General features: G+C 43.9%; 1 protein-coding gene across 1 annotated transcript in view; it reads left to right on the plus strand.

Annotated features, from left to right (window-relative positions):
* Nucleotides 1-12777, plus strand: part of Sik2 (Salt-inducible kinase 2) — a 171225-nt gene that overhangs the window by 135433 nt on the left and 23015 nt on the right. The window lies entirely within an intron of this gene.

The raw sequence follows: 12777 nt of genomic DNA on the forward strand, positions 1-12777 counted from the left end.
TGCCCAGAGTGCCTTGCCCGGGAATTGAACCCGGGACCCTCCGGTCAGTAGTCCAAAGCTCTACCCACTGGAATACCGCGACCCATATAAAAATATATATATATATACACACACATTCAAACACAAAATCCCGCCATGCGGCGAACAAATGTCCTAAATCTTCGGTGGTCAAGCCACCTCTCTCAAAGGAGAGAAGGAAGGAAATCCTTCCTTGAAAAAATTCTCACAATGTGTTTTCTGATTAAGACTGCCTTGTAAACATTGAACTCACCTCCTCCTTCCCTACACCGCGAGTCAAATAAATGACAAAAAAATGAGAAATTTGATCATGAATCACAGTCAAATGTAATATTTTTTCCTTCAACTCTTAATATTCTCCAGGATATTTTTTAAATAATCCCGATCCCACCGTTCCCCGGCCTCTAGCCCCCAGAGTATGCGAGAGGGGAGAAGTGAAATGGGGGGAGGGTTTGCTCGGTTTCCAGTGCTGTGGGGTGTGTGAAGAATTGGATGAAGGCAGGGGGAGAGGGAGGCGGAGTGAGGTGGAATGAGAAAAAAAGAAAATGGAGCATGAAGGCGGCTTTTGTTTCCCTTCCACTTTCGAGACTCCCTCACCTACGCGTCGTACAACGGGATGAACGGTTTTGGTTTGACGTCATCGAAGAGGAAGGCTTTGACTTGCGAAGGAAAATATTGAATTTAGGGGTTGGTGAGGAAAAGGTTGGAGGATGGGTGACGGGAAGGAGGGAGGACGGTTTGTGTTTTTCGACCGGGAGGGCGTCGGGATTGGTAGGGGTGGGTGGAGGGGGAAGGAGATTGGCCGTATTCGGAACGGAGGGAGAGAGAGGTGACGAGAGGAGTGAGAGGGGCGGAGAGGGAGAGTATGGGACGGGAAAGAGAGGAGGGGGTCTTGGGAGAGGAAATCGCGTGCCGGAGAGGTCAGGGATGGTTGCGGAATATGAGATTATGAGGGGCGGCGGCGTCGGCGGCGGGGCGTGTGGGAGGAGGGCAAGGGCGCTTCTTGACGCCGGGGGCGGAAGGAGGGAGAGGATACGGGTTTGATGGGGAAACGGCGCTGCTGGGTCTAGCGGGAGGGGTCCAGGTTGGTGCGGCGAAATTGGGGGGTGTTGGCCAGGTGGCCCGGGACGTGTAGAGGGAGAACTGTGCGTGGGGAAGGGGCGTAGTGTGGGGGGGGGGGTTTAGAGGGAGAGAGGGGACGGACGGGAGAGAATGGCGTGGGTTGGGACGTAGGGTGGATGGGCTGAGGGACGGAAAGCGAGAGAAAGCACGGTTGGCGGGCGGGGGGGAGGGCCTGAAAGTGAAGGGGGTGGGGGTGGTATTCCGGGAGGAGTTCTTGAGGGCCGGCTTCTTTTCTTTTTCGGGGTTCCTGGGCGTTGGGGGTGAAGTTTTAGTGGTCTATATCAGTCGGAATCGAGACCGCCTAGTACACGCCATTGGCACGCGAGCCTCGGGAGCGGTAAAAGGTCACCGCCATCACATATAACAGCTGCGGTGGGGCATACCACCCCCGTGAACTTTCTCCGCGGTCAAGGGTATAAGTGTGAGCGCATAAGCATAGTCCAGATGCAAACTGCTCCCTTGGTGGCCGCAAATATGTGGAGAATGGCTCGGCGATGGGAAGAGGTAAGTGGGGAAAAGAGGGGGAGAAAGGCAGGAAAGAGGAGAGGTAGGAATCACTGAGGATAAGACAAGAGAAAGGGTAAAGGAATATAACTGCTGACCACCGAAGTAAAGTGCGCCGAATAAGATGCGAAATTGTGCCTCGAGATACTTGAGTGATTAGTTTTTCGAAAGAGCCCAATTATCGAAACTCCAATGTGCTGTGTTCTAAATTATAAATGAAAAGTTTCTTATGAGCACATTAACTTTATTGTATGCTTCTTATTTGTCAGTCTACTGTTCGTACAGGTTTGGATAAACAAAAACCTGATACCCCTACCTGTCTTAGACTCGCCCTAATGACAATCTGAACCTATACAGCAAATAAATCTTCAATATCGCATATACAAGGATTGCATAAAAAGCATTGGTAACAATTTTATCCTGACGTGTGCGTGAAGTGCTGAATTCGGATCGTCGGTTAAGTGTGAGCATGATTGCAGATCGTATAGGCATTAATAAAATGAGAGTACACACCATTATCGCTGAAAATTTGGGGATGCCAAAGATCTGGGCGAAACTCGTCCCGAAGGTCTTGACGGACGACCAAGAGCAGAGTGGAGTATCTGCTTGCAATTGCATGGATTATCTGCTTATACCTTCTGCAATGGCATCGCGACGATTCCCCAATCCCCTTACAGTCCCAACTTGCCACCAACAGACTATTTCATATTCTTGCAAGTGAAATCCTCCCTCAAAGGACAACACCATGGGACCCTTAGTGTCGTCAAAGAAGCTAGCACGCGTACCTCTAAGGGCCATCCGGAATGCGCCTACCAGGGAGCCTTCGAGTCGTTGAAAAGCTGCAAGCAAAAGTGTGTCGACTCTCAAAGGATGTACATTGAAGAATTTTGAGGCATTATAGCAATATCTGAAATAAATCTATTTTTCCAAAACTTTTCCAGATATTTTTTATACAAACCATGTATGATGTGTGTCCCTCCCTTGATTCCGTCTAGCATGCCTATTTTTTTCCTCGCTTTCCTTACGTTCTCCCCAGTCTTCAACATTCTATCACCAATCGAAATTCTCTTCACCCACGTTTCCTTCTTCCTTTAGATTTCTCTCAACAATCCCGTTTCCTCCCCCGCCCCATCTGGAACCTTCAAGTTTGTTCTTGCGTCCATTTCACTTTCATTATTCTTCTCCATACATACATCTCAAAAGCCTTCAATCTACACATCTTGCTATAACGACTCTATTTCCGCACCGCACAAAACCACGCTCCTAATCAAATTTAAACGAGTCTTTTCTAAACATCCTTACTTTAATAAACGACCCTGTCATCAATTCCCTCCTCCTTGTGAAAGCTTACTCTTTGTCTATTGTTATGCACAAGTATATACCAAGTTCATATTATGATCAACCATTTATCCTGCAGAACTCTATTGCTTTTTCCTCGCAGTCATTCCTTGTTCCTAAACCGTTGTGCCCTACCTCACTCTCATCTCCCCTTCGCCCACCATCACGTTTCAAACCTCTATTACCATCAAATATTTTCTTCTACAGATACACCCAATTATATCCTCTAATTGACCGTATACCCTATCTATTTCTTCCTCCAAATAGCTACTTGTTTGTATGTACACCCTAATGGTGACATAGTTCGTAGGTTCAGCTTTTATTTCTATTTATTAAATCCTATTACTTACCTGCTCCATGTTAACTATATTTCTACCTGCCTTTTTGTTCAAAGCTACTGCCACACCTCGTTGATTCCTTTCCCCTCTGCTGCAAATCATTCTATAACTATCGCTCCGGTAAACTCCAATATCTTTCCATTCCTGATCGGCCCAAAAATATCTATATTTGCTCTCTCTATTACCCGCTTTATATTTTATAAATTCCCTGTTCTCAGCTCCTAGTTCTTAATTTAATTGGTTCGGTCCTCTTCTTCGTCTTCTTTGCTGCTCCGATCGATTCTACTTTGCAAGAACTTCGTTGGATGACGACCGCGGAAGCCTTGCCCCTCCCACTGCCGGAAACAACACGAGACGCAGTGTGCCGAGTGTTGTAGTTGCCAGTACTTGTTTCTAGACTTGTTTCCATCGTAATTCCTTAGGATAAATAATCAAGTTAATTTCCCGATGTCTTCCTTGATAGTGTTTTTAACGTGATAACATCACTCAAATGCCCACCCCCCTGGGATTTGACATCTCTTCAGCCGATTCTCTGAGGGATAGATTCTGGGCGGGCTACCTTTCGTCTCGCTCCTACCCTTCGACCTATCTGGCATGGGTGACCGTACAAGGACCAGTTATCATTGCTCCCTTCAATACAGCTCTAGTGATCATTAGAGCGCAATAGCCCTTCCACTCCACCAAGAGTGTATTCCACGGGCAGTGTCCATGACAAAATAGAGGAAGAGGTTTCAGCAAGATATACTGTTGCTGATTCTCTCCCGCCTCGATATTTACGCAGTATCTCTTGAGCAAATCGGCGTGGCGTCTTAGCAGTCTAACTATGGTCTTCAATAAGAATTCCCCTGGATCATCTAGGGCAGGTTGTCCGAATGACTAAAGAGTGAAACTGGAAACCGTATTGTTTTCTTGGCCATTTTTCGCCGCTATCGGGATGTCTATTAACTTTTAGATCTCTACATTTAGAGTGATTAGGCGGTCATAGTTTTCAAACTTTCCCAGCATATCCTTTGGCTCGGGAGGGTCAAATTTTATGGTCGAAATACGACAACGATGAGCGTCGTTTTACTGGGTATGTATGCAAATCGAAAGGTTCCAAAATAAACACCTTGTGATCTACTCGTATTTACCATTGTAACGAGTCAATTTCAAGTCCCCTCGTTATAGTCGTGAAATAAATATTGAAAAAATCTAAATAGCATTTCTATTTAATTGTAAACATTATCCAGGGCTGCAATATGGTAATCGTCATATGTAGATCTTACAGGGTTCGTACAATAGGTATCGGGACTGGTTCCTGACCACCATTAGGCATTTCTCCTGCATCGATACACTTAGTTCGGCACGTCTGCTACTCGTCAAAAGCCCGCTGGAAGTCGGTTACCGGAATACTGTTGAGAGCCTTTGTCGTCGCCGCTTGAACCGTCTCGATGGAGTCGAACCGATATCCTTTGAGCTCCTTTTGAGCTATCCTTTGAGGTAATAACGCTGTCGATAAAATCTTCATCTCCCTGGACGCAGTCCAAAACTTCTTGCGAAATTTCCACCCGCGACAGTTTTTGTTCCTCGCTCAAGACTTTCGGCACCAGCTTCGCGCACACTTACCTCATCGCGAGATCCTATGTTACAATGGTGTGGACGGTTCCGACTGAAAGGAGGCCAGTCTCCTCACTGATAAGGGAGATGGTTAAACGCCTGTCAGAAACGCCTGTATACTACTTGAGGCTGTTGACGCAAAGCGAATTGATGTTGAGTAGTTCTTTTTTATCGGCGAAATCCCTTAGAGATGAAGAAATAAAGTCGAGCTATGTCATGTTAATCGTTTAAATTTAATGTATTTCCGACCTCTTATGGTAGGTATTTATTTTAGTACTACCTGAATATCTATTGATAAATCCGATAAATCCAGTTCCATGTTTTAAAGGAAATATACTCAAATTTATTATGTAAATTTGAATTTAAAATATCAGCCACCAGTGTGCATTTTTAAACACCGTGGACATCGCGGACAAGTTAGTGAATATCATTATAAAATAACGAAAATCGAGATTCTTCTCTAACCTGTCCTTGAACTTTGCCACAACATTTGGCTCTTGTTCATATTATTGCGATAAATACAAACTTTTCCTAAAAAAGTGGTCTCAACGACATGGATGACTAGTTAAACCCAACCCTTAACTTATTTGTATTCATAGTTGAAAAATAATTTTTCGAAGGAGTTAGAGCAATAAAGATTTTATTTATTTATTTTTATTTTAGAATTACGTTGCAATTAGGCGATTTTCCTGGTGGCAACGGTCAAGTTTGGTCAAAGATAACTCTTACAACGAAAATTACATACATACACGCACTATAAAAACAGATAAGAGACAAAATATTCTTACATGCAATGACACTTCCACATCACATACAAACAAACTTCCACATCACTTACAAAATGCCGTCCACATCACATACAAACAATATTTTAATAACTACAATGAATAATGAATAAGAAATACTTGGTTTTTCCACACAAACTTTATTTTTACGACCGGGTTTCGACGAGGATCGTCATCATCACCTGATGATGACGATCCTCGTCGAAACCCGGTCGTAAAAATAAAGTTTGTGTGGAAAAACCAAGTATTTCTTATTCATTATGAATCGTTTCCACAAAGTGACGGCGGATACTATACAGTACAACTACAATGAAGTTTATTACCCAGTGGCTGCTTTACATTTATACTTAAAACTTCTAAAATTGGATGGAAAGGGCTCAAACAAACCTCCAGGCAGCTGGTTCCAATCAATTTTAGTTCTATTTAAAAAAGGACTATTGTTTTCGTATTCACTATGTTGATTTATGTTTATATTAAGTAAATAAAAACTTTCCCAGTCACTGCGAGGAGTAATTCCTAGGAAGTAATGAGTCTGCCAGTATTTGGAATTGGAGGCGGTCGCTGCTTAGGACAAGTCGTCCGTTTTTGCGAGTTTTTGTTTTTGATAAGGTTTTATTGTATTTTTCCTTATCTAGTACGTTTGGCGAGTCACTTCGATGTAAGAAATACTCCCGAAATTTCTAAGTGGGTATATTTGGCAGCCGCAAGGGTCTTTGTGCATCGCAAACCCGGGTGGGAGGGTATTTGGGTCTTGCTTCGCGTTTGCATCATCCATATCGCTTCAATCCCTCAAACATCTTAACCACCACTAAATAGTTAAGCCTGAAGTATTCAAAATTACGATTCATTGAGTAAATAAATCTATTCTTAATTATGTATGTAAAAATAGGTTAGAGTCATAAAATATTTCTTATGAATTCCCTTTGGAGCGCTTTACTTTCCAAGTTTAATGCAATTTCCATTATTTTTCTCATTTCCTAACCAATTTTTCATCTTTGAACATTCAGTTTTCACGTTATGACCCTCGGTTATAATGGAAATCGCTTTTAATTGTTTAGACCTCCTGCTGGCGTTTTCGCATAAACTGGCGAATTTATCCGGCCCAGAATTCCCTAAAAGATGTTTGCTGAGGTGCGGAGATATTGTAGTGATTAAGACTCATTCTTATGACCCTGGGGCAGTTGCAAGGTAATAGAGGCGGTTAACGGAATTGTGGATTCAGAAGGGTCCAAGCGGGTTGGAGGAGTCTAGTATATTCACCTGATCAGGAAAACCAATGAGGAAAACCACCGTAACCTGGTAATCGAAGCCCGTTAACTTAATGGGAGAAAAAGGGTATCCCGAGTTGGATGTACTTTGGGGCACGGCAACATATCAGTACCTGTAATTTTGTCCTCGTTCGGCCGAAAAATTTTGAGTGTTGATATAAAAAAAAACATTTGGCGCAGGCAGGGACAGGGCTTTTGGTTTTTGTGAGATCCCGTGCTTCTTGAACTTAATTGTCACTGTAAAAAGCACATGACAAGTTCATATCTTTCGTTTGTAGAAGCGGCGATAGAAGCGCGCTCAGCGTACGAGGAAGATTTTAACTTACTCTTAAGTTGTTTTGTGCCATCGAAAAATCAAACACCTACCAAATGCATGCGTCATTTTTCTGTGCTATGTTTCAATATCACCCCATATATATATATATATATATATATATATATATATATATATATATATATATATATATACACACACACACACAATCATGCATATATAGACGCGCAGATGTGTCGAAGGGGGACTGCTGAAAAGAGGCGGTAGGGGGAAAGGGTCCTCCAGGTCATTATTGGAAAAGTCCTCCGGACTCAGGTTAAGACGCTCGACCTCCTCCTTCCGGAAGGGAGTCTTAATCATCGCAAATGACCGAAAGGAATCAATCCTCTTAGCCTTCTCTTCAGCTGCTCTCACACCTTTCGGGGCCTCTTCCTGGGCCCGTCAGGGCGTTCCTCCGAGGGGACGGGGGAACTTTGGAAAGTGTTTTGTCCCGCACGTGTCACATTCCCGCCACGACGGCCCCTAAAACTACCGTTCAGAGGACCATGGGGCCACATGTACAGCAGGGAGTGCATTGGAGGGAGGAATGGGAAAATTTTGGGGAATAATATAGTGGTCTCGTGGGTGGGAAACCTTCGCAACGTGGGTGGGATAGTCGGGAATCGACTAACCTCTGAGAGTGAGAGAAAGGGGATTGGGAAACGAGGATTGTTGGCGGTTTAGGATGACGAGAAGGTTTTTTTGTCTTCGTAGGGCGTGAGTGTGTTGGAGAGGGGTTTAGGTCGGCGGAGGCAGGGTGGGGGTTGGAGGGAGTCAGGTCGGGTTGGTGGCTATGACGATACTCTCGTCGGAGAGAGTTGGAGAATGGATCGATATAGCTTTTCTACCTACCTCTACCTCTCGCTCCCTTCCTCCTTCTGTTTATCTCTCTATTTCCATTCCCTCCTCCAATAAGCCTCTCTCTCCTTATGGTGGCGAACACTGCGAGATGCAATGGAGGGGATGACGACGAATGGTGAGAGAGAGAGAGAGACGAATAAGACACCCTGGGGCAGGGAGCGATTGTTGACATTTCTCGCTGCCATTATATTTCCCTCGACTATCCCGCGTGGTGAGGGTTGACGGGTGGCAGGAGGACGTTCAAATTACACTTCGGCAGAGCGTGACTCGCTAGCTGTAGAGCAGCCTCAGTTCCCTCCCCCTTTGCGAAAAAATGCCCCGCCTACCCTTTCCGCGCGCCATTTACTTGAAACAATGGACGGCTGTTGTGCGTCTCCCTCCTCCCCTTCTAGTTGTGGAACGCACCTCGGGCTTTCTCACCTGACGGTTTGCTTTTTTAAGTGTGTTTTCATATGGTTTTGTGTATCTATTTATACATCTCGTATATAAATAATTATATATATATATATAATTCATATAGCTTTTGGGAAAAGAAATATAAAAGTCTATAAAAGACAAGCATAGGATTGGAAGGGTGGAGATTCCAAGAAGAAAAAAGTTTCCTTGATGGGGAATTAAACCACGAGCCTTGGACTTTCTGGCTCACTTTGCAGAATAAGCCCTTTGCGACCTTTTATATCTGCTTTTCAGTGTAGGGGACAGTTTCTTTCCCTATGACACCTGTGGTTTCTAAGAAAGATCTGGCAAACGAAAATCTACAGTTTAGGTCTAACTGAGGGTACTCAGAGCCGTTCAGAGTAACCCAGACCATCCGGTCCGTGGGCAAGCATTATAACCAAGTTAACAATATGACGCTTATATGTATGCTAAAATAGATAGCAGTATATATGTTCAGAAATATAATTAAAACAAAAACCAGGTTCTATATACCTAGAATATTATTAGTTGTAGTAAAAGCTGTATCAACGAACTTGGCCATTGTTCATATTTACATGCCACCAAGAATATCATTTGGATAAAGAAGTCGACAGGTTACAATCAATTTGGGGAAATGCGGGTGCTCCTGGAAGGAAATATACCATAATTTTGGGGGATTGGATTGCGACAGTAGGTGATAAGAAGATGGCAGTAAGGTAGAGCATTACGATTGTAATCCTCAGAGAGACCTCTGATTAGTTGCTCAATGCTCTACCCACTATCCTACCATATCACTGATACCTATCGTATTATTGGCAGTCTACCGATTAAGGTAGGTTTTTGATGGACACAAGCTCCCAAATAATTCTTCCGTCCCTCCCAACAAAACACTACCCGGCTTCAACTCTACGACAAGCCTTTCCTCATCTCCTTACACTTGTCCGACCGCGCTAGGGAGGAAAAGTCTATCTCGTCAAAATAAGTCTGGTGTGTAATCACCCTCTGCCACTCACCCTGGTGGTGGCTTTGCAGAGTACTAAAGAAATAACTAAAAACTAATTACTTTAACAATTTTGGTCGAAAATACTTCTGACTTACGTAAACTGTTCCACATGCTCTAGTTTTTGCCCTCCTATTTAATATTTAACTTACCCTTCCTATTTCTCAAAAGGCGTGGCTGGTTGGTGGCTATGACGATAATCTTTGTTTTGTTTACATTTATTCCCACCCCATACCTATTACACTGGCTTTCCAGTGCACTCAGCAATGTTTGGGAACCCCTAACTGTCTGGCTAACTAAAGTTTGATCATCAGAAAACCTAAGTGATTTTATGAATTCCCTGCCGACTTCCATTCCTACCTCCAGTTCTTCCCGTGCCTCTTTAATCATTTCCTCCAGGTTAAACAGCAACGGTGATAATGGGAAACCCAGCGTTACACCTCTGCCTAACACTGCCCATCCGGACTTCCCGTTTCCCACTCGCACCTGAGCAGTCTGAGACATTTACAGGTTGCGGATTAGTCCCCTGTCCCTACAATCTATTCCCATTTTCTGCAATTTACTCACTAGTTTTCCCAATTCACTCTATTCAGCGCCTTTTCGAAATCTACGAAACAGACAAATACGTCCTGATTGTATTCTATATTCCTATCTATTGGTGATCTCATTACTGCAATGGCATCATGCGTGCATCTCCCTTTCCTTAACTGATCATCTTTAAGTAATCATTTGCCCTGCTCTTCATCCTTTTGTTGATGATCCTAAGAACTACTTTAGCTGCGTGCGAAATTAAACGTTTTGTCCTGTAGTCCTCACATGATATAACCTATACCTTTTCGGAATAGGAACTAACACTAATCTCGCAGTCTTCCAGTCGAATTTCTCTTCATTAATGCCACGAATTAGTCCATAAAAACTCTTTCTGCCACATTTTACTAAAACTTTTAATTATTTCCGCAGGAATATTGTCTACCCTCACGGTCTTATTTGATTTCAATTCTCTTAGTGCCCTTTCTATGTCATCATTGAGTAAGCCTGAGCCTAAGCCATCTTCATCCATGTCATATTCTCTCAATAACTTATCCTCTTTTTAGTAAGTAATCAAAGAAAATATCCGATTACTATACCACAAGGTCATGAGTTCAGCTCCCACTCCAGGTTTCCTCCTTCGTGTGTCGTTCAATAAACCCTTAGGAGAAAATAAAAAACTAGTAGTTTTAATTGGATGTTTTATGTTCAACATAGTCTCCTTTTAGGGTGAAACTCTCCCCAGCGGTGATCCAACTATTTTAAGCCGTCCAAAAAGTAGAATTTCGGAAGGTCCTCCAAATAGGCATATGTATTGGCAATGAGATACTCGTTCGACATGAATCATTTTCCCCCGAGCTATTTTTTCAAGATACGAAGTACAAAAGATGCAATGGGGGCCATATATGGTGTATTTGATAATAATTCGAACTTTAATTCCATAATTTTAGCCATCAAAACTGCGCAGGTGTGCACCCATGCATCATCTTGATGGAAAAGAATTTTTTTCTTTGCCAAATGAGGATATTTTTTTCTTTATTTCTCCGGTCATCCGGTGCATTAACGACGCTCCATGTATCGTTTGTCCTTTTTGCAATTAATCATGATGGATGATTCCGCTTGGATCTCAAAAAACCGTGGCCATAATATTGTCGCCCTATTTCACCATCTTCGCCTTCTTCGTAGCCGGGTCGCCTTTAAAATCCAACTGTTTCGACTATTATTTTGTCTCTGGAATGTATTTTTGTATCCATGTTTCGCCCACAGTTATGAATCATTGTAGCAACTCTTTAAGATTGCAACGGAAAGTGCCAAACCAGCCTCCGAATCAAGCACACAATTGCGTTTATTCTCCACTGAGAGCAAACGCGGAACCCACCTTGGCAACATTTTTTCACGCTCAATTTTTCGTGAAAATTTAAACACACTGTCCCTTTTGATATCGTACTGGCTTCCCATCTAGAAGGCCCGGGTTCAAATCCCGGTGGTGTTGAATATTTTTCAGAGGTATCTCGATCCCTGCTTGAGGTGCTTTGTGGAGGGCACTTTGAGTGAGTACGCCGTCCGTCGGATGGGACGTTAAGCTGCGGACCCCTTGGCGCCTTTCGTAAAGAGCAGGCTAATGCCGACGCCGGGTTTCTCTCTACCCTTCATCCTTTCCTATCCATCCCTAATGGCTCAAATGACCTCAGCTGTCGGTCGCCTCCCCTAAACACTACTGCTACTCGGAAGGTCCTTAAGAGTGCGCGTGCAAGCTTCTTTGACGGCACTTAGGTAGTGTCCTTTGAGGGAGAATTAATTTCACTTTCGGGAAAATAAAATAGCCTGTAGGTGCCGAGTCGATACTGTTAGAGGGTTGGGGAATCGTCGCAATGTCGGTTTTTGTCAGGTAGTTGGTTATCTTGAAGCAGGTGTGGCTGGGTACATTTTCGTGATGCACTTTCCAATTTCCGGCGATGGCTGGCCTCACCCGCTTGACCCTTCTCTTCAAACGTTTTAGCGCTTCTCGGTAAAAAGCAGCATTCACTGTCTGCCCCTCAAGTAAAAATTTGTTGGGGACCAACCCCTTTGAGTCAAAGAAAACGATGAGCATGGCTTTCTCTCTGGATTTGCTCATTCGAGCCTTTTTTGGACGAGGTGATTCCGCAGTGTGCCATCCGAAACTTTACTGCTTTATTTCCGGGTCGTATTCGAATATCCAACTTTGGTCTCCCGTGATTACGTTGTCCAAAAGGTCGGAGTCTTCTTCCACGCTTTGCAGCGGTCGGTCCCTAACACTACTACTACGTTTTCGTCGGTTGTTGACGTCGACGGCCATTTAGCGTGGGGCTCGTCCTCCACACTCTCTCGGCCATCTTTGAAGAGCATGTGTTACTTAAAAACTTCCTTTTATAAAGAAAAAAGGTTTACGATAACAAAAAAAATCTTTCATCCCTGAACACGGTAAATCATGCCCAATGGCTCCGTACCCGATTTCCCCAGTGCAATACAAAATTTGATGGCGTAACGCTGTTCAGTCGTTCGCTGCATTTTGCGATTGCACCGAGTCACTCGTCAGGGGTCCACTAACAGCACGATCTAGCCTGAGCGAACGCTCGTAGGCGATTGACGCATATGTTGAAGGTCAGATCCCCCACCACCCAGCCATCGTGGCGCGAGCGCTCTGCGACGTACAGTCACGTCGGGTAAT

This window comes from Hetaerina americana, unplaced genomic scaffold, assembly GCF_022747635.1.
Source record: "Hetaerina americana unplaced genomic scaffold, ioHetAmer1.1.p SCAF_2, whole genome shotgun sequence".
Classification (NCBI taxonomy): domain Eukaryota; kingdom Metazoa; phylum Arthropoda; class Insecta; order Odonata; family Calopterygidae; genus Hetaerina; species Hetaerina americana.